An 18,283-nucleotide genomic window follows, 5' to 3' on the forward strand; every position below is an offset into this window, starting at 1 on the left:
CTTGGATGTAAATTAAAAAGTAAATAAATAAATAAAAAAGGGAAAAAAAGATGTGGAGGATTCCAAGGGTCAGGGAGGCTGCTGCTTCTTTCCTGCCTGGACTTTGTTCTTGAGGAGATATTATTCTCTGCTCTCACTTTGTTCGTATAAAGACAGTTATTTCGTTGTAATTTTATTTTATTTTATTTTTTTCTGCTGAAGGGTCACGTGCACCTACCGTTCAAGGCAATGCCCACCCCGAATCCAGCCTTTTCAGCTTGTCTACAGCAAACACACCACCAGTGTAATGTGGTGATTAAGAACATGGACTTTCAATCCAGAACGTGTTCAAATCCTACCTCTGCCTCTTACCGGCTGTCTGGTCTTGGGCAAGTTACTTTACTTCTCTGTGCCTCTGTATTCTCAGCCATACATTGGGAATGATTATATTCCATACCTCACAGGGTTATTGTGAAGGTTAAAGGAGATGATACATGTAAAGTTCTTAGAATCTCACCTAGTGTAGCAAGTACTCAATTGATATTACCCATTCCAGAAATCTCCATCCCAGCTGAATTTCTCTGTTAATGGCTTTGAGTGTGCTTGTGACTTTCCTGCCTTTGATTTCAGATGCTCTTTTCACCTGCCTGGAATGATGTCTCCTCCCTTTTGCTTGTATCCAGATTCTCCTTGCCGTCTCTAGCTGAGCACGCTCAGGAAATGGCCAGGCCCAGGCCTCACACCCACTCTGGTTCCACGACTCAGCTACTGTGCGGGGCCGCCTGGCCTCTCTGGCTTCCAGCTTTCTCTCTTGAAGTGGAAATGTTTATGCAGACCTTGTGGAGTTGTCAAAGGTGAAATCCTCAAACTCTGGCAGGTAGTAGGTACTTAAGAAATGAGAGATGTTATCAAGCCAGATCTTACTAATCCTGCCTGCCTGGGTGTCCTCTCTGAACTCTTCTGGTAACTATAAATTCCACCATTTATCTGGTCACTCATTGACCGTGTGGTGCTTTGTATCACCTTTTAAATGTTTTTCTTCTGCTGCTTGGAACTATTATCGGAATCTTTGGAATCTTACTGAAGCTCAGCTTTCAAATACACACTACACCTAGTACCCTGTTCACTGCACTGGGTGTCCCTTGAGGGAAGACGCTGTGCAAACATTTCTTGTCTCCCTTTTTTTTTTTTTTTTTTTTTTTTTGAGAGAGAGAGAGAGTGTGTGAGCAGGGGAGAGAGGCAGAGGGAGACAGAAAGAGGAGAGAGAATCTTAAGCTGAGTGTGGAGCCCGATGTGGGGCTTGATCCCATGAGTTTTGGTTCATGACCTGAGCCGAAATCAAGAGTCGGGTGCTCAACCAATGGAGCCACCCAGGCGCCCCTGCACGAATGTTTCTAATTTGACTGCAGTTCGTTGAGACATCTTTCTGTGATGGCAGCCTTACGCTGGGCTTACATTTTCCAGTGCTTCCTTGTCTTTTCGCTTTGGTACAGCAGCTGGTTGTGGCCCAGGGCTTTGGGGCCACGGCTCTCTTGTTAATGTTTATTTTTTTGCATTTACTTTTGTGTGGTAGACTCTTTGTCCCTGGCTTGGACTTTTCCTGGCGGTCCCATTGGCCGGCCGGCCCCTGGGTCCAGACAGATAAGGGCTCATTCTCAAAACCAGCTCGGTAATTGTTGGGTGCCTTTTCCCCTTCACTTTCTAATCCATGAAAACACCAGCCTTGTGATTGTGTTTCAAGAAACATGTCGATGGGCCTGTGCTCTGGACGTTTCCTCACCTGAGATAAGGTCTGGGTGTCAGCTCTAAGGAAGAAGAAAGGTACACCGGAGAGGAAGATTTCCCAGGCAGTGACACCACCTCGGGCAGCAGTAGCCTGAGACTGGACTGCCCGGGTGCAGGTGGAGACCAAGCCCACCCCCAGAGGAGGGCCAGCCGGGACCACCTGGGCGTCCCCTCCCACCCCAGGCATGGACTTGAGAGGTGCAGGGGCTGTCCTACCTGGAGAGGAGCCCCGGGGCCAGCAATGGCAGCACTCCAAGGCCTCACAGTGGGGTTGGGTGGTTGTGGCCGTGGCCGCTGGAGCAGACAGTCCCTGGATAAAGTCCAGAGTCTGAACATTCTGGTCCTGGCTCTCAGTCCCTCACTGAGGGATCCTGCACATTGGAGCTCAGTTTTCTGCCTGCAAAGGAAGTGTGCCATATCAGTAGTTCAAACACTTGTTTTTTAAAAACACATCAGAGTGCTTTAAATTTTTTTCTAAAGCAGAATCATATGCATATTCCAGGTTTACAGAGCAGATAAAAAGAGCAGGTCCGTGTGAAGGAGGTAGGACTCCCAGGATCCTGCCATTCCCCGTGCCCACATGCATCCTGCAAAGCTCATTCATGCAAACTTGGCTTCCCCAAGCACAGTTTGAACCTGCTGGGCTAGTTAGTCTCAGTTGTCTGTGTGAGGTCTTCCAGGCCACTTCTGGGGACTCTCCCCTTCCCATGGAGATGAAGAAGCAGGGTCTGTGGACAGGGTGACGGCAGAATAGTCCCCCATTATGACCTAATCACAAGATCAGAAAGGATGCTGGTCAGAGTACTGGTTGGATATAGTGACTTTGTGTGTTAGAAATACATAAGCTATCATATGAATTTTATTGTATTATATTAGTAGTAGTATATTATGTAATGTATTTCAAAATACATTATTTCTGTCCCTTTCAGATTCATCTGAATAAAAACTGGGTGCTATTATTTTGAACAGTGTCCACAGGAAATAGTAAATAACAAATAAACATCCCTAAATCAAAACACGGAAACCTTTATTTTGGATCTTTGGTAGGGTGACAGTGTCCAGGTGGGAGGGACAGAATGGGCAGGGACTTGAGTTGACTCTGAGCATGGTCAGGGCAAGAATAACACCAATCACACAATAAAGGGCTTACTCCAAGATAGGATGGTTTCCATGCCCAGCAGCCTACGAAATAGGTATGTTTCCTAGGGCTACCTTCACAAGTTATCACAAATTTAGTGGCTTCAAGAAAACTCCAGAAATTGGGGCACCTGGGTGGCTCAGTCGGTTAAGCAGCTGACTTCGGCTCAGGTCATGATCTCGCGGTCCGTGAGTTCGAGCCCCGCGTCGGGCTCTGTGCTGACAGCTCAGAGCCTGGAGCCTGTTTCAGATTCTGTGTCTCCCTCCCTCTCTGCCCCTCCCCCATTCATGCTCTGTCTCTCTCTGTCTCAAAAATAAATAAACGTTAAAAAAAAATTTAAAAAAAAAAAAAAAAAGAAAACTCCAGAAATTTATTTTGTCACCATTCTTGAGGGCAGAATCTGAAAAATAAGGTGCCAGCAGGACCATACTCTCTCCAAAGGCTCTGGAGGGAGAATCAGTGTTTCTTACAGATTCCGGTGGCTCTGGATATTTCTTGGCCTGTGACTATATAATCCCATCTTGGTCTTTGTCCTCATACAGACTTCTTCTCTTTTCCCTGTGTCTTCCCTCCTGGTATCTCTCATAAGATACTTGTTACTGGATTTAAGGTCCACCTGCGTAATCTAGGGTGATCTCAAGATCCTTAACTTTGTAACATCTGCAAAAACTCTTTTTCAATTAAAGTCACATCGATAGGTTCTGGGGGTTATAATGTGGACATATTTTGGGGGGGCATTATTAACCTTGCGGTTAGATATGAGGAAACTGGGGTTCAATCCAGGGAGGTAATTTGCCCATAGCCACTCAACTGGTGGGTGGCAGGGCCAGCCTAGGACTCACCCTGAGGGCTGCATTGTGCTCTATGTGCTACAGAACATTGTGGGATGTCAGGGAAGGGACCAGGCAGATGTAGGACCGTCCCTAACAATCCAGCTTGGAAGGCCTTGCTTCAGGTACAGAGGGTGTTCAATGTCAGTTATTGAGATGGTTATTGATTTTGAGGCTTTGACCTGAGCTTCTCCGGGGTGGCAAACTGATGTGTCTGCCTCTGTATCCCTAGCACAGTGCTGAAAATGTTGGATACATGAAATTGAATGCCTGTGATAAGATACTGTGCTCATATGTCTGTGTACCTTTATAGTGTCTACCATGTGTGGTTAGTGGTGGTGCATAGACACTATGGAAAAGGCTGTGTGGGACCAGAGCTCGCTCCAACAGGCCCAATTCTTGCCTTACCCACAGTCTACTCAAGGGACTTCAGATCGGCCACTCTGCCTTGCTTTCCAAATATGTCAGGTGAGGTTAGTAATACTCTTCCTACAGATCTCACTGGATGTTTCTGTGTTTTTGTTGACTGGGGAGTCAGTGCGGGGGGCTTCTGTCTGAAGTCAGGAGGAAGTAAAAGATAAAATTTCCAAGCCCCTTCCAGCCCTAGGGTTTTAGGAAAAAATTTAATCATGTTTTACACCACCAGATGTAAGCACATATTGAAACTGCGGGGGCAACATGAAATTGAGGACAATCATGCTCTTTCACTTAGATGAGAGCAAGACGCACTCCGCTTAAACTGTGATTAGAAGGATGGAGGTCAGACAGAAATCCCTTTGTGATGTCAGGGGATCTGTTTCATGGGAACAGGGCCTGAGGCCGACTTCTCAGGGGGGCCGTTTGGGAGCTGGGAGGACTGTGGTGTGCAGAGGCAGGAGTTAAGGGTGACGAAACATTTTGACATAAGGAGAACTTTCCAGAAGTTAAGGCTGAGAAACCTTGCGGTGGGTGGTTGGGAATTGAGACGGTCCCAGAATCAGCAAAACTAAGGCCAGATCCTTAATGCTCTTCCATTGATTTGGAGGTCTTTCTGTCTGGTAGGGGGATGGGAGGCCTCCTAGAGATCCAGCTTGTTTAGAGCTTGGACTTTGGAGTCAGGCAGACTGGGTTAATTGCCTCCATTGTCATGTACCAGTTGTTGACCTTGTATGAGTTCCTTAACCTTCCCAGATTCCTTGTGGTATGGGTACGCCCCCCCTCCAGAGCTTAAGTGTGAGCATTAGATGAGTCAGGGCAGGCGACACACCTAGCACTGTGCTTGGCACACAGTAAGCATCAAGAGGCTCTGACATAGACATGTGAAACCCTGTCCTCCTTGGACAAGCTCCAGGTTGGGGCAGGAGAGCCCCTGTGCTGTTGGATGACAAATGCTTTCTGTGTTTCAAAATGAAGGCAGATTGAAACTTGATATTTTTTTGATCAAAAACCTTAAGGCAAGGCTTGGTGGAGCACCGAAAGTCCTGTTTTCTGTGACTGGGGGTCTCCGGCAGGATGTTGGAATGTCTCTGCTCCCCCTGACGTCCTTCTGCTGCTTTGGTGACTGCCCACAGACAGACCAGCTCCCAGTCATCTGAAACACCACTCAGAAGGCAGGAATTTGCAATCCGTTCCAAGCTGGAAGTGACTTTCATGTGATGGGGCCGCACTGCTCTGTGACTCTGTAACCAATTCTCCCCACGCTGGCAGCTCTCCAGATGCCTGGGATGTGATCAGTTGACCAAACAAAACGGCAGGTCCGTCCAGGAGAACGCTGTGTCTGGCTTCGGGAGCAAAAGCTCCCAGCACGTGCAAAACTCAGGCCCCAAGTTTCTTCATGTTTTTCCCTGTTCTTTTCAGGCAGCTCTTTTTAGGTAAGAAATCTACAACCTTCAACTTTGAAAGTCAAGTTAAGTTTAGGTAAAACAAATCAGTGCTGGAATCAGTGATTGAAGAGGTCACCGTAGGTGGCAAACATCCATTTTTGTTCAACCGAAGTAAACAGAAATGAACGGAATTGCCTTCCACACATTTTTGTGAGTATGCTGGGGACGTTCATCACCCCCAAGGTGGCCTTATAGAAGGAAGATTGGCCTGGGGATCCCAACACTGGCTTCTGGCACTAGCTGGGCTCCTGACTCCCTCTGAAACTCAGAGCCGACCTCCTAACTTCTCAGGAAGTCAGTTTCCCTATTTCTAAAATTAGTTGGCTTCCAACTTTCCTTCCCTGTTTAAAATTCTTTGATGTGTTTTCGAACGCTAGATAAATTCTCTGTTGATAGATCCGTAGAAAAATTTGTAAGGATCTCTTATGTTTGTATAGCGCTTTATTGTTTTATTTGTTGTCCAGAAGCTTCTGAGCTTGGCAGGGCGGATTGGGTTACCCTAGCACATGGATGAGGAAACTGAGGTCCAGATAAATTGAGTTCCTGGCTTGGCCATGGCTTTTTGGTGGGTGAACGGAGGTGGGGAGGACAAAGCCCAGATCTCCTGGTGTCTAGTCCAGAATTCGTCTCCAATCTTGACACGTGCGATTGTTGATGGAGCAAGAAACCATATCCAACCCCGGCTCTCTCCATCAGAGGCAAAATCCCACCCAACGTGTCCTTCTGCGTAATGGCCATCGGCCACTTCAGGTGGCTCTTCTTGGGTACTCATTTGGAGTTCAGTTTATGATAAAATGCGCTACATGTTACAAATGCAGATTTCAAGGTGAATCTTACAGTCAGGCATGCAAAGTCAGCACAGGTTTCGTAGGAGTTTAGGTTGGAAACAAGGTTGCCGGATTAACTGGCTGCTCATTTACCTTCGCTTTTGCATCTTTAAAACAGCTGGCGCAATATCTAATATTTACGATACTCGGTACATTAATTCTCGTGCTCTCTCCATGTTATCTTGATAATTTGTAATGGAATTTGGGCGTTCATTACAATTATGTAGGGACACTGAATGATAGAATGGTTGTAATGTATTGCTATGGGAAACAAATGAAACAAAGTGGTGTGTTTTGTCTTTACTCATTTTTGTATAGAAATATGAAATCAGGTATGTAACGAAGAGAGGATTCTCACATGGGTTAATAGTAGTTTTCGTATAGGTGGTGGGACCATCAGTGCATTTTACTTTTTTTTTTTTTTTTTTTTTGCTTTTCTGCTTTTCCGTGTGTAAATTGACCATATCTTAATGCGGTAATCAGTTTAAAAGTTTCTTCCTTTGAAGGTGTACGGGTGATGATTTTATCTGATTGGGAGAAAAAATTGGACAACCAGTTTACTTCCAGGTGGTTGTTGAAGAAGACTGATTCCCAAATATTTTCAACACAGACACAAATTGTGCCATCGGCAGTAATTGCTAATTGACCCTCTTTCTGTTCAATTAAGACAGCCACTCTCAGCTGCTGTGGGTCCGCGGGATTGAGGATGCGGCAGCCAAGCGCAGTTGGGGCCCGGGCTTCACATCTGCTGCCTGCCTTTGCCAAACAGCTGTGTTCTGAGCCAGCAGCGTGATGATGCTCACCTGCAGGAAATGTGGGTCGTGGAGTTGGTCTGCAGGCCTCGGGGGATAAAGAGCGGACGGTTCCACTCCGACAGGTGGGCCAGCCGATCGGGAAGGGGCTCGCGCCGTGCGAAAAGAATGCCTTGCTCTTAGTAATGCTTGAGGGTGACCTGGCTGTTGGAGAAGACCCTGGGCAGGACACCAGTGCAGCTTGGCTGAGAGCCCGCAGTCCCTGGGCCCGGGGCTTACGACAGTGAGGATCCTGACAGGAGTCTCCCCCCCAAGCTCCCGAGTGGGGCCGGGGAGAGACGGAATGACAGAGGGGAAAAACAGAGGACACATAGAGGCGTCAGCTGAACACACAAGTCCCTGCTCGAAGGTGGATTTTTGCCACATTTCTCTCAGTCTCATCAGGAGCAGAGAGGAGGGCTTTCTTTGCTCTCAGTAAGCAATAGCTCCCAAACTGAAAAATGAAGTAACTTTATTTCATACACGATTGTACATTTTTATTTTGGTTTTTGTGTTTAAGCGTATTTAATTTTATGGTTGAGTTTTGTGGCAAGTGATACTGCTTTTCCATTTCGGAAAGTAACGGTGTTCCCTTAAAAGCATCTTGATTTTAGTAAGAAAGGGGTCACTTATAATGTTATTAATGATACAGTTAGAGTGTGGAATTGGCAAAAGTATTGGAAGTGTGATGCGAACAGTTGAAATGTGGGCAGTACCGTTATTCACCAGCCTGGGGTTGGAAGGCCTGGGGTTCTGCTGTCTCACCTACTGAGTGATTGTAAGTCAGCGGCTTCCAAACCTGTGTACTGGAATCACCTGGCAAGGGGGCGGGGCTTCCAAACTGCTGCTGCCCATCTCCCACCCCCAGAGATTCCAGTTTAATAGGTCTGGGGTCTGTCCTGGGCTTTCGATGTTGTCAGTGATCCCCAGTGGTCCTAACGTCAGGCTCCTTAGGAGCTACTGCCACAGCACGTTCTTTGATGTCACAGAGACTGAGTCTCCTTGTCTACAGTATGGGTGAGTTGAGCCCCTATGATACAGGATCTGCCCTGGCCTCTGTGTTCTTAAAAATATAAGCAAATGCCTTCAAGTGAGTGGCTCATCATTTTATCCCTAAAAGGGATTGCTGAATGGGATGAGTCATCTGGGTTCTAGATGGAGAAGAAAATGCCAATGCAGGTCGAGTCTGGGGCTGTTGTTGCGAGAGGAAGAAGGTGGAACAGGAGATGGAGAGGAAGGGGGTGCCTTGCAGAAACTCTTCCTCTCAGCCAGGCTCGCTGATCGTTCATATTTTCAGATAGAAATGGGGTGGCATCAGGCAGAGCTCAGATCTGGACCTAGGAGACATGGGCTGCTATGGGCTAGAGACATGGTCTCAGACAAGCCCTTTTACCTCTTTGTGCCAGTTTCTCCATTTGGATAATGAGGGGGTGGACTAATTGGTTTATAAGGTTCCTTCCATTGTGTGTGGTAAGATCACCCAAGACTTCCTCCCTTTCACCGTCCTCCCCCACCAAGTCCTTTCTTGGCTTTTTGCCAATGGAATCCCCAACTCCAAGGGCCAGTAGATGGCAGTAGAGTCTTTTGAATTGGGATTTTAGAGCTGGCTCACCTGATTTCAGCCTCCTCCCTGGCAATGCTGGGAGTGGGGCCCTGGCTGAGCTCAACAGCTGCTGTCTGGATGTATTCATTTGTGAGCCATAAAGGGGCAAAATTTAAAGGAATAGTATTTCTTTGGAGGTCCCACCCAACCAGAGCACGGCACAGTAGGACCTAGCTGGTCCTCAGAGTCCAGTTGCATTTTTGCTCTCTCACAGGTCAAGCCCCACTCCCGCCGCTGGGCCTGATATTTGGTTCACGTTCCTACAGTGATGCACGAGTACAGGAGCATGGGAGAGCATAATAGGGCTTTTGTAGTAAGAGAGAAACCTGGGCCATTTTTAAGGCAAAACCAATTTCTGGCAGGGACTTAAATGGGCACATTACTTGATAGTTTTAAAGGGCATTCATATATGTGAACTCACTTCATCTTCGAAGCAAGCCTTTGAAGTTGGTAGGACCAATTAATTTTCAGCTTCGTTTGTCAGGTGAGGGAGCTGAGTCTCAGGGTAACCAGGAAAGGGATTTGTTCAAAGACCTCCTGCTCTAAGGATGTGATCAGAAGTTGAACACAAGTCATTTGATCCCTTAGTCCAGTTCTCTTTCTGCTGATGGAGGCACATGGGCTAATGTGTCTCACACTGGGATTCCTGTAGGAACTTGTGGGGATATACATTTGATAAGTCTTTATCATTCACTTGCTGTGTGTCAGGTACCGAGCAATACATAGAAAAAAAAAATTGCCAGTTTCATTCCTCATAACAACCCTGCGAAGTGGGGATTGCTTGAACCCAATTTAGAGGTGAAAAAACTGAAACCCAGAAGCCATGACTCCAAATCACAGGGTAAGTCGTGAGGCTGGGATGCAAAGGCAGGCAGTGGTGTTCTTGCTGTCGAGAGGGAGGGAGCCAAACCATAAGAGACTCTTAAAAACTGAGAACAAACTGAGGTTGATGGGGGGGTGGGTGATGGGTATTGAGGAGGGCACCTGTTGGGATGAGCACTGGGCATTGTATGGAAACCAATTTGACAATAAATTTCATATTTAAAAAAATAATAAAAAATAAAAACACCTTTGTTGAGATTAATTCATACCCTGCAATTCGCCCACTGAAGGTATATAGTTTAGTAGTTTTTAGTATATTTAGCAGAGATGAGAAAACATCACCACAGTCCATTTTAGAACATTTTTTTTGTCACCCTAACAGGAAACAGTGTTTCCGTTACTAGCTGGGCCGTGCCGTTCTAACCGCTATGCTGTATTCCATGTCCATGGATAGGCATGTGTCAGTATGTCCTGTCTTCCAAGAGTCGTGCTGGCACATAGGTTGATTATTCCATTACAATGCAGTAGACACGACGGAGGTTGAGGCCCAAAGCGCGAAAGGCCTATAGTGTGATGCAGATCCTCAGAGCAAGGACTTTCACCTAGAGAGAGAGAAAACGGTTTTCTCTGCAGGGCCTGAGTTTTCTGTTTGTAACAGAGCCGTGGGTTAATGCATCAAATACACCTGGAAATTAAGATGATCTTCCGTAGAGGAGATTCTTAGACCTAGTAGGCCAGGGGTCAGTTACTGGGGTGTTATCAGGTTGGCCCAAGACCCTTTTCAGTCCTCATGGGAATGTGCTGGGCGGGCAAGAGGGTGGGGCAGAGTCTGAGGTACACTGAGGTGGGTTAGGAGCCCTGAGGCCTGGATATTTGGGCTGTCACCAGGAAACTCCGTTGGCTTCCGTGTTACTCCCCGGGTCAACTTGGTGGGATAAACTTTTCCTGCGGGGAAGTTCCTCTAAGATATGCTTTACCTTGGGAGTTACAGAAACTTCCAAGGAGCAGCCAGAGGAGCAAGGAGCCCATAGCTGGGTTTCGCTTTGTGTAACGCTGCCTCAGCTTTTTGAGGTTTACGGTGTTTATGAAGATCCGTAACAGCCGGCTCCAAACCCAGCTCCAAGGAGAGCTGTTTCTGGGAGGCCCCCCCGAAGTTTGCATTTCAGCTTCAAGAAAGGCGAGAACAGTAGAGTTGAAGGTCTCATTTTCATAACCTCACAGTAATAATGACAGCTGCCATTAATGGAACGCCTTCCAAGTGCCAGATGGTATGTTAGGGATTTTTTGCTTGTTTCGCTAAAATCTGATAAACCTGCCAGGGCCCTGTTCGTACACGCGCACTGTAGTGGAAGATCAGAGGAGGGGAAGTAATTTGCCCAAGACACATCTAGCTAGAGGGCAGCAGGGCTGGAATTCTAACCCTGAGTGTCCAGCTCGTCCCGGGTTGCCTGGGATCTTCCTGCTTTTGAGACCAGAAGTCCCATGTCCCAGCAAGTGGCCTCAGTCCTGGGCAGGCTGGGACAGCTGGCGCGCCTAATATCCAGGACTGTTGGTTTCCCTCTGCTGGGCCTGCCACATAGCGCTGAGGTTTTGTTGGCTCCTTTCTTGACAGCAGTACGTGGTTTGGGCTCCCCCTCGAAACCCACTTAGGGACGGGCCATGCTCCTCCCTGTCTGTCCCCGAGTGCCTGCTCCCTTGCACTGCTCGGAGCCTTGTCCCCTTCCAGCTGTTTCCTGGCTCCCTCACTCGCCTACTTGCTCTTGTTTTGAGGCAGGTCCTTTACCGTTTATCTGTTTGTAGCTTCCCCCCAGCACCCAACCCACTGCTGGCTACACACCATCTGAAGACTGGGGCTTGGGTTCCTGCTGAGCACCCCACACCCCCAGCTGTGCCCCCTGGGGAAACCACTTCACCTCCCTGGAGCCTTTGCTTCCTCATCCAAGGCAGGATGCCAACTGTATTCCCCTCCCAACACTGCCCCGGGGCTTAACTTAAATGCAAGATAGGACCATTGATTTTCAACATGAGAGGCATGGCACATGTTGGCTGTCATTACTGTTGGTGACTTCCTGCTTTCCCTGCCTACCTCGGGAGGGATAAACGAGTCCGGGGTCAGTGTGGACCTGACTTAGCACGGGAACTTTTGGTGCTTGCTGGCCGGGCTGCTCATGGCTTCTGCGTCCTGGGTTTCTTCTCTGCATTTTGTGGATTGCAATGCAGGGTGTTGTCAGTGTCGAAGAAATCAGTTCGTGGAGCACTTAGTCTTGTGTCTGGACTGGCTTCAAGCTGGAAAAGGAGGCTGGAACCAGGTGTCTTCAAGTCAGCCATCAGACCCGGCACTTGGAACACTGGCTCCCAGTGTTGTCAATAGATATTGTGGCCTGAACAAGTGACTGAATGGATGAATGTTTGGGGAACTGCAGCATCTGCTGAGTAAGGGGTAGAGAGAACACAGGACGGGAGGCAAAATTGCTTCATAAGGTTAAAAACACTCAATGCGAACAAAGAGGATTTCTCACAAACTATCCTGAATCTTCCCTAGAGCAAGGCAGCTTCAGAACAAAGGCAGTAAAAGAACAGTGTGATAATCGACGAGGTCCCCTGTTCTTCTCACCTCTGCTGTGATAGTTCTCACACGCTACTTGCTTTGGCCTTTCCCACCAGGGTCCCCTCCTGACCATGCATTCACCTCTTGTCAACAGAGCACAGAAACGAGCCATTCTTGTTGTGTCTATTTTAGAAGCATTTTTAGAGCTTATTTTTGCCTCATCTCCATGCCAATCCAGAACTTGCGGCCATTTTCAATTATTTCTGTTACTTCATTTTATCTCGCTTGTTAACTTCTTCTTGGTGTCCTTGGCTGGCTTCTTTTCCCCACCCAGATGTCTTACGTTTGTGAGGCCCCAGGCTCCATATTTGGGACCTCTTTTCCCTATCTACACTCCTTCCTTTGGTGACTTCATTCAGTCTCTTGGCTTCAATTATTATTTATATCCTCTGACTCCCAAATTTCTATCTCTAGTCTAAATCTCTATTGAACTCCTATAATCAACTGCCTCCCGGACATTCTCACTTGTATTTTTGGTAGAAAATACTGAACTCAACATGTCCCAAACTGTTCTGATTGGCACCTCAGCCAACACCCCCAACCTGCCCCTCCTGTGTCCCTTCCTCTTCCAGCTGCAGCCTCTGGATTGTTCAGGCCACAAACCTTGGAGACATCCTTGACTCCACTTACACTCTCATCCCTACTTCAAATCTGCCAGAAAATTTTCAGTTCAACTTAAAAATACCATATTTCCTGGATACCAAGGTACAGATCATGTCAGCTTTTCGTATCTCCACATTAGGAATGTGTCCCGCAAACTGGCATCTTAAGCTTAACAAGATGCGGTATATCGAGGATTTGGTCGTTGTTCAGTTCAGCTCTCCACTGTTAACACTCAGGTCAAGGTCGCCATCATGTCTCACCTGGATGACTGGCAAAGCTTCCAGTGTGGTTGGTGTCTCTTCCTCTCCTTTTACGATCCATTGTGTATTCTCAAATAGATAGCCAGGATGACTCATTTCCAGCATAAATTAGATCAAAACCTTCCAGTGACTTCCTGTCTCAGACTAAGAAAAAGCTGGTGGTCCCATAATGTCCTAAAGACCCTATGTGACCTGGGCCCTGTTTCCTTTCTGATCTCATCCCTACTGTCTTTACCCCTCACGCAAGCAGCCACAGCCCCACTAGCCTTCATTGCAGTTCTTCAAGACTTTCAGACATGCTTCCACCTTTGGGTTTTTACAGTGGGTGTTTCTCCTCCTCAGCACACTCCTCCCTCAGGTATCCATTTGGCTAACCCCCTTATTTCCTTCAAGTTTTGTTCAAACATCAGCTTATCGATTAGGTTTCCTCTGACTGCTCTAATGAAAATTGCAACAGACACCTTACCCCAATACTTGACTCCCATCCTCTGCTCTGTCCTCTTCTCCCCCATAGCACTTAGCACCTCTCGTGTACTTTACAGCTCACTCATAAATACCTGTCTTCAGTTACAAGAATGTAAACTTCACCAGGGCAAGCACTATTTTGTCTGTTTTACATACTGACATACCCTGAGCACCTAGAACAGGTACTCACAAATATTTGTTCAATGAGCGAATAGCTTTCAAATTCAAGAAAAGCAGCCGTGGTCAGAGAATCCAAAGTCGAGCATACAGACTTGTCAGAGACCCTGGTGTGATTTCAGTGACGGCAATGAATGTTTTCCCTCCCTCTCTTTCAAAATAAGACTCCCAAAGCCGAAGCCATTATTGGAAGCAGTGGTGGGGAAAGGGGTGGGGAAGATGGCCCATGAGAAACAGCCAAGTCAGCGACTTTAGTGAAGCTTAGGTAAGTCAGAAGCTGAGCGGCCGTGTGTGACTTTCATTAATCATCCCCTTCACACCACATCAACACAAGTGATGACTTTTGTCTGCACCTCCTGCCTCCAGTGCCATGATATATGGCCTGAGAAGAGTCCTGGGCTCTAATTGTTGAAGACCCCCAAACGATGAATGCTCATAGCCTGGCCTGTGAAGGAAGAGCGAAATCATAATGAAAGGTGGACGCGCCATGCAAATTGTGTTGGCTTTGGCGTCCCCAGCCTGGCCTGGCTGTTCTCCCTGTACAGGGGCCTGGCAACTGGATCCGGCAGAAGAAATGGCACTTATGCACAGCTTTGTGCCTCCTTGGCTGCGTGGCTCCCTAAGAAGTCAACGGGAGAGGATGAGGACAAAGTTACAAGATCAGGCAAAACAGATTTGGAACCCCTCCTGGGTGCAGTTCTCTTTGCTCTTTTCCTTCCTTTCCACCCCAACAGAGGGCTCTGGGTGAGAGTGCATTATTGGCCAGAGATGAGGGATCAAGGGTCTCGTTTTGCCATTTCCCACACCCTTGGGCAAATTATTGATTCTTTTTAGTTCTCCCATGGGTTTAGAAAGTGATCATTTCTTGTAGCTGTATAGAATTTTAGATGTCACAAATGGCTTTAACACTTAACTAGTACAAGCCTCTCAATTCTATTAGGTCAGGGGAGGTACAATTATCTCTGTTCTACACACAAGAAAACCCCCACGATTCAGAGAACTCAAGCCATTTGTCCAAGGTTACAAAGCTAGTAAATGGAGATGAAGTAAAAATTCAGCACTTTGTTTCTTAGTTCTGTAAAATTTCAAGAGTCTCTTAGGCATTCAAATCTAACTCATTGACATTGAAGTTCAATAACAGTGATAACCCTACCAAGGAAAGATTTTCTTAAAAAAGGAAAATGGAAGAAGAGCATAAAGACAATGTTTGACTGAAAGAGCTGAATCCTGAGTTTTATTTCTTCATTCATTTGTTCATTCATTCATTCATTCATTTCCCAGGTGTTTTTGAGCACCTGCTTTGTGCTGTGAGCTCTTCTAGGTATTTTAAGTCCCATGGCACCTGAATCTTGGAATATCTTTGTATGGCGTGGAACAAGATATTTCAAATTTTTTTTATTGTTTATTTATTTATTTTTGAAAGACAGAGAGATGGAGCGTGAGTGGGGGAGGGGCAGACAGAGAGGGAGACACAGAATCCGAAGCAGGCTCCAGGCTCTGAGCTGTCAGCACAGAGCCCAATGCGGGGCTCTAACCCATGGACTGTGAGATCATGACCTGAGCTGGAGTGAGATGCTTAACCGGCTGAGCCACCCAGGCACCCCGGAACAAGATATTTCCAATCCTGCAGAAGTTGCTCACCCGGCGTGGGTACTCACTGTGGATAGTGAGCGCACTCTGTGGCTCCTATAAAAAGCCATGTCTTTGCTCATGCCCTTTGTGGGCAGTGGCCTTCCCTCAACAGGCCGCCCCTCTACCTCTGCTCCCCTGTGAAGATTCCACTCAAGCGTCACCATGGATGAAAGCTTCCTTCATACCCCAGCACTTCCCACAGAAATGACCCGTGTAAACTCTTTGAACTCTGCAGAAACTGTCACGTACTTGCCATCCTTCCTCACGTTGGCTCCTGTGTCTGTCTTCCTCTATCAGGCTCTGAGCATCTTGATGGAAGAGATCATTTCTGTTCAGAAATGAGAAGCGATCCAGAGACGAGCATCATTAACATTTTGAAATTTTTCATTATATTATTGTCTCACATATACTTCAGTGCATTGTTTTTCTAAATCTGAAATCATGTGGCTTTATTTCCTCTTTTCGAACAAAGGTGGATTTCCCCCCTAATTTTTAATGTTTCTTAAACTGGGACACATTTTACAACCAATGTTACATTATTATTAATATAGTGTTTATCAACACCCAAATTTGATGTTAATTTGTCTGATGAGTCTTTAAAATTGCTACCATCTAGGATTTAAGGACTACTGTGTGTGTGTGCATGTACTATATTTTCCCAAATATGTATGTATATGTATTGCTTTCTCAAATATACATATATGTATGTATAATTTATATATTCTGTAATGTGTAATAGACCACATAATATTATGTCATGAGCATTTTCTCATGACAGTGAATATTCCTTGATAACATAAATTTTAATGGCTGCCTAGATGCCTACTCTACAAACGAACCACATAGTCTTTGATTTTTCTTGGCCTTTGAACTGTTTCCAATTTTTTGCTAAAACGTGTGTACTTCTGTGATGAACGTCCATGCACACACATCTGATTGCATCCTTTGATAAATCCCATTAGTAGCATCACCCACCCAAAGACCAAACCTGTGTAGCCTGCTGGTCCAGGACAGGTTGTCTGAGCTGCCCTTTCCCAGTCCCCGCAGCCTGGGGTCCACCCCAGTGCCACCCTCGAGCACCAAGATAGTTATAGACCCCTGAGTGGCTGCCTGAAGGCACTGAAACCTTCTTTGCAAAAAGCACACCAGCAATTTCAAGAAACACATTCAGTCTTTTATAAAAGGAGAAATGAAAAAGTAAGAGTAAAGCACAACTGTTGCATAGTGTCCCTATCTTTGAACCCAAGTTACTTGAGTCCTGAAAGCCACAGGCTCAGTGTTGTTCCAAACTCTGATGCGAGGCAAGTATGGAAATGAACCCGTCCAGACGGACTCGTACCACAGAGAAATAATGAAACAAGGGAGCGGCAGCTTAGGTCTTATGAAAGCATGTTCATCCCAGCTTTGAAACATTAATTAAACACCTTCTGTATGTCAGCAGTGTGCTGGTTTTGGGAAAGGAACGATGAACAAGATCCAACTCTTTCCCGTAGGAGGCTCAGAGACTAGTTGGGGAGTCAGAATGGTAAATGCATACATTTGATAAACCGTCAGAGTTGTTTCGCTGGGTTTACGGACAACAGCAAGGGCAAGTGGGAGGAAAGCTCATTGCAGATGGGAGAAGGGGAGGTTCAGGAAAGGCTGAGTGTAAGGTGGAGCTGAGGCTGGAAAGAGGAGCGGCGAACCCAGAATGCTAAAGAAATTGTGTTTTTCTTGCTTCTTGCTGCATTACCGAGTACCACCTCCCCTTAGCAGTTTTCCTGAAGGCTCAGTCATGCTGTTTCCAGGGAGGACACTTTTATATTTTTCATCATTTTAACACCCTGGCCTGAGGGGAAATGTAGACCAATGGCTGCCTTTTTTAGGTTGGTCAACGAGCGTGAACCTGTGCAAATCTCAGAGGCCGGGATGACACTGATTAAGAATGGCTCCTTCTTGCGGGATGACAGGATTGCTCCTTCCCCAACATATTTTCTTGTCCTGTAATAATTCAGTTTTGCTAAGAAGGCAGAAAGGGAGAAAATAACTTTCTGGAAAGCGCCCCTGAGGTGTGGGAGCAGATGTGAACCTTCGTCTGAACAGTTTAATGAGCCAGAGCTAGGGGAGCACACCCAGTAATTTACTAGGACATTGATAAGACCTTCCTCATTCAGAGGTCACTTATCTGGCCACATGGGCGATGTGACAAACACCTGAGGACCAGGATGGGCACAAAAAGACTCAGAGATGTCAAAGCTAATGTCAAAAAGCCCAGAGAATAAAGCAAAAATGCTTTCTGGCTTTGGTGCAGAACTTATTTTTTTCTTACTTAAGAAACAGTTCTATCTTGGCAATCTGGTTTCCCAAGACACAGCAGATTAGATACAAAAAAATCAAAAGTGTGAAGAGGAAGGGGGTGCAGGGTTCAGCTCAGGCAAGCTGCATAAAATCCAGAGACCCTGGCAGAGAACTACCAGGAAAAAAACAGAGAAAACTCAGTAAATGGCCATTTTCTGGCATTTCATGCCAGGACTGCAGTGTGCTCCTGGTCTAGTGACAGGTCCGCGTGTACAGGTCACGTGGCTGTAAGGTGCAATGCACGGTGACCAAACAGGACTAAAATTATGTTTCATGTCCTCCGTTTACAAAGCCAAGAGAGTTGAGACTGCCTTTCGTTTTGCATAGCTGAGATATTTAATTCATACTTAAAAGGTTTTTTTGGTAAACTTGGAAAATCCATTTATTTGAAATTCCTCTTCCTTAATAAAATTAGGTTAATGAGATGCTACTGTCTCAAAAGGCAGCTACTGTCAAGAGGCAAAGTGGAAGTCATCTGTATATAGGGAGCCCATGGGGTGTGAGAAAGTCCTGAGTTAGGGCTTTGTAGAGATCTCCAGGGAGCACGGAGGACAACAGTTTGGA

General features: G+C 46.4%; 1 long non-coding RNA gene across 1 annotated transcript in view; it reads left to right on the forward strand.

Moving 5' to 3' along the window:
* Window positions 1-3,281: 3,281 nt before the first annotated feature.
* The window catches only part of LOC123585456, a 67,619-nt gene continuing 52,617 nt past the window's right edge, over window positions 3,282-18,283 (forward strand). Inside the window, exon 1 of the long non-coding RNA XR_006706175.1 lies at window positions 3,282-7,298. This is a non-coding gene — a long non-coding RNA (uncharacterized LOC123585456). The remainder of the gene's footprint in view (window positions 7,299-18,283) is intronic.

Source organism: Leopardus geoffroyi, chromosome C3 (genome assembly GCF_018350155.1).
Source record: "Leopardus geoffroyi isolate Oge1 chromosome C3, O.geoffroyi_Oge1_pat1.0, whole genome shotgun sequence".
In the NCBI taxonomy this organism is placed as follows: domain Eukaryota; kingdom Metazoa; phylum Chordata; class Mammalia; order Carnivora; family Felidae; genus Leopardus; species Leopardus geoffroyi.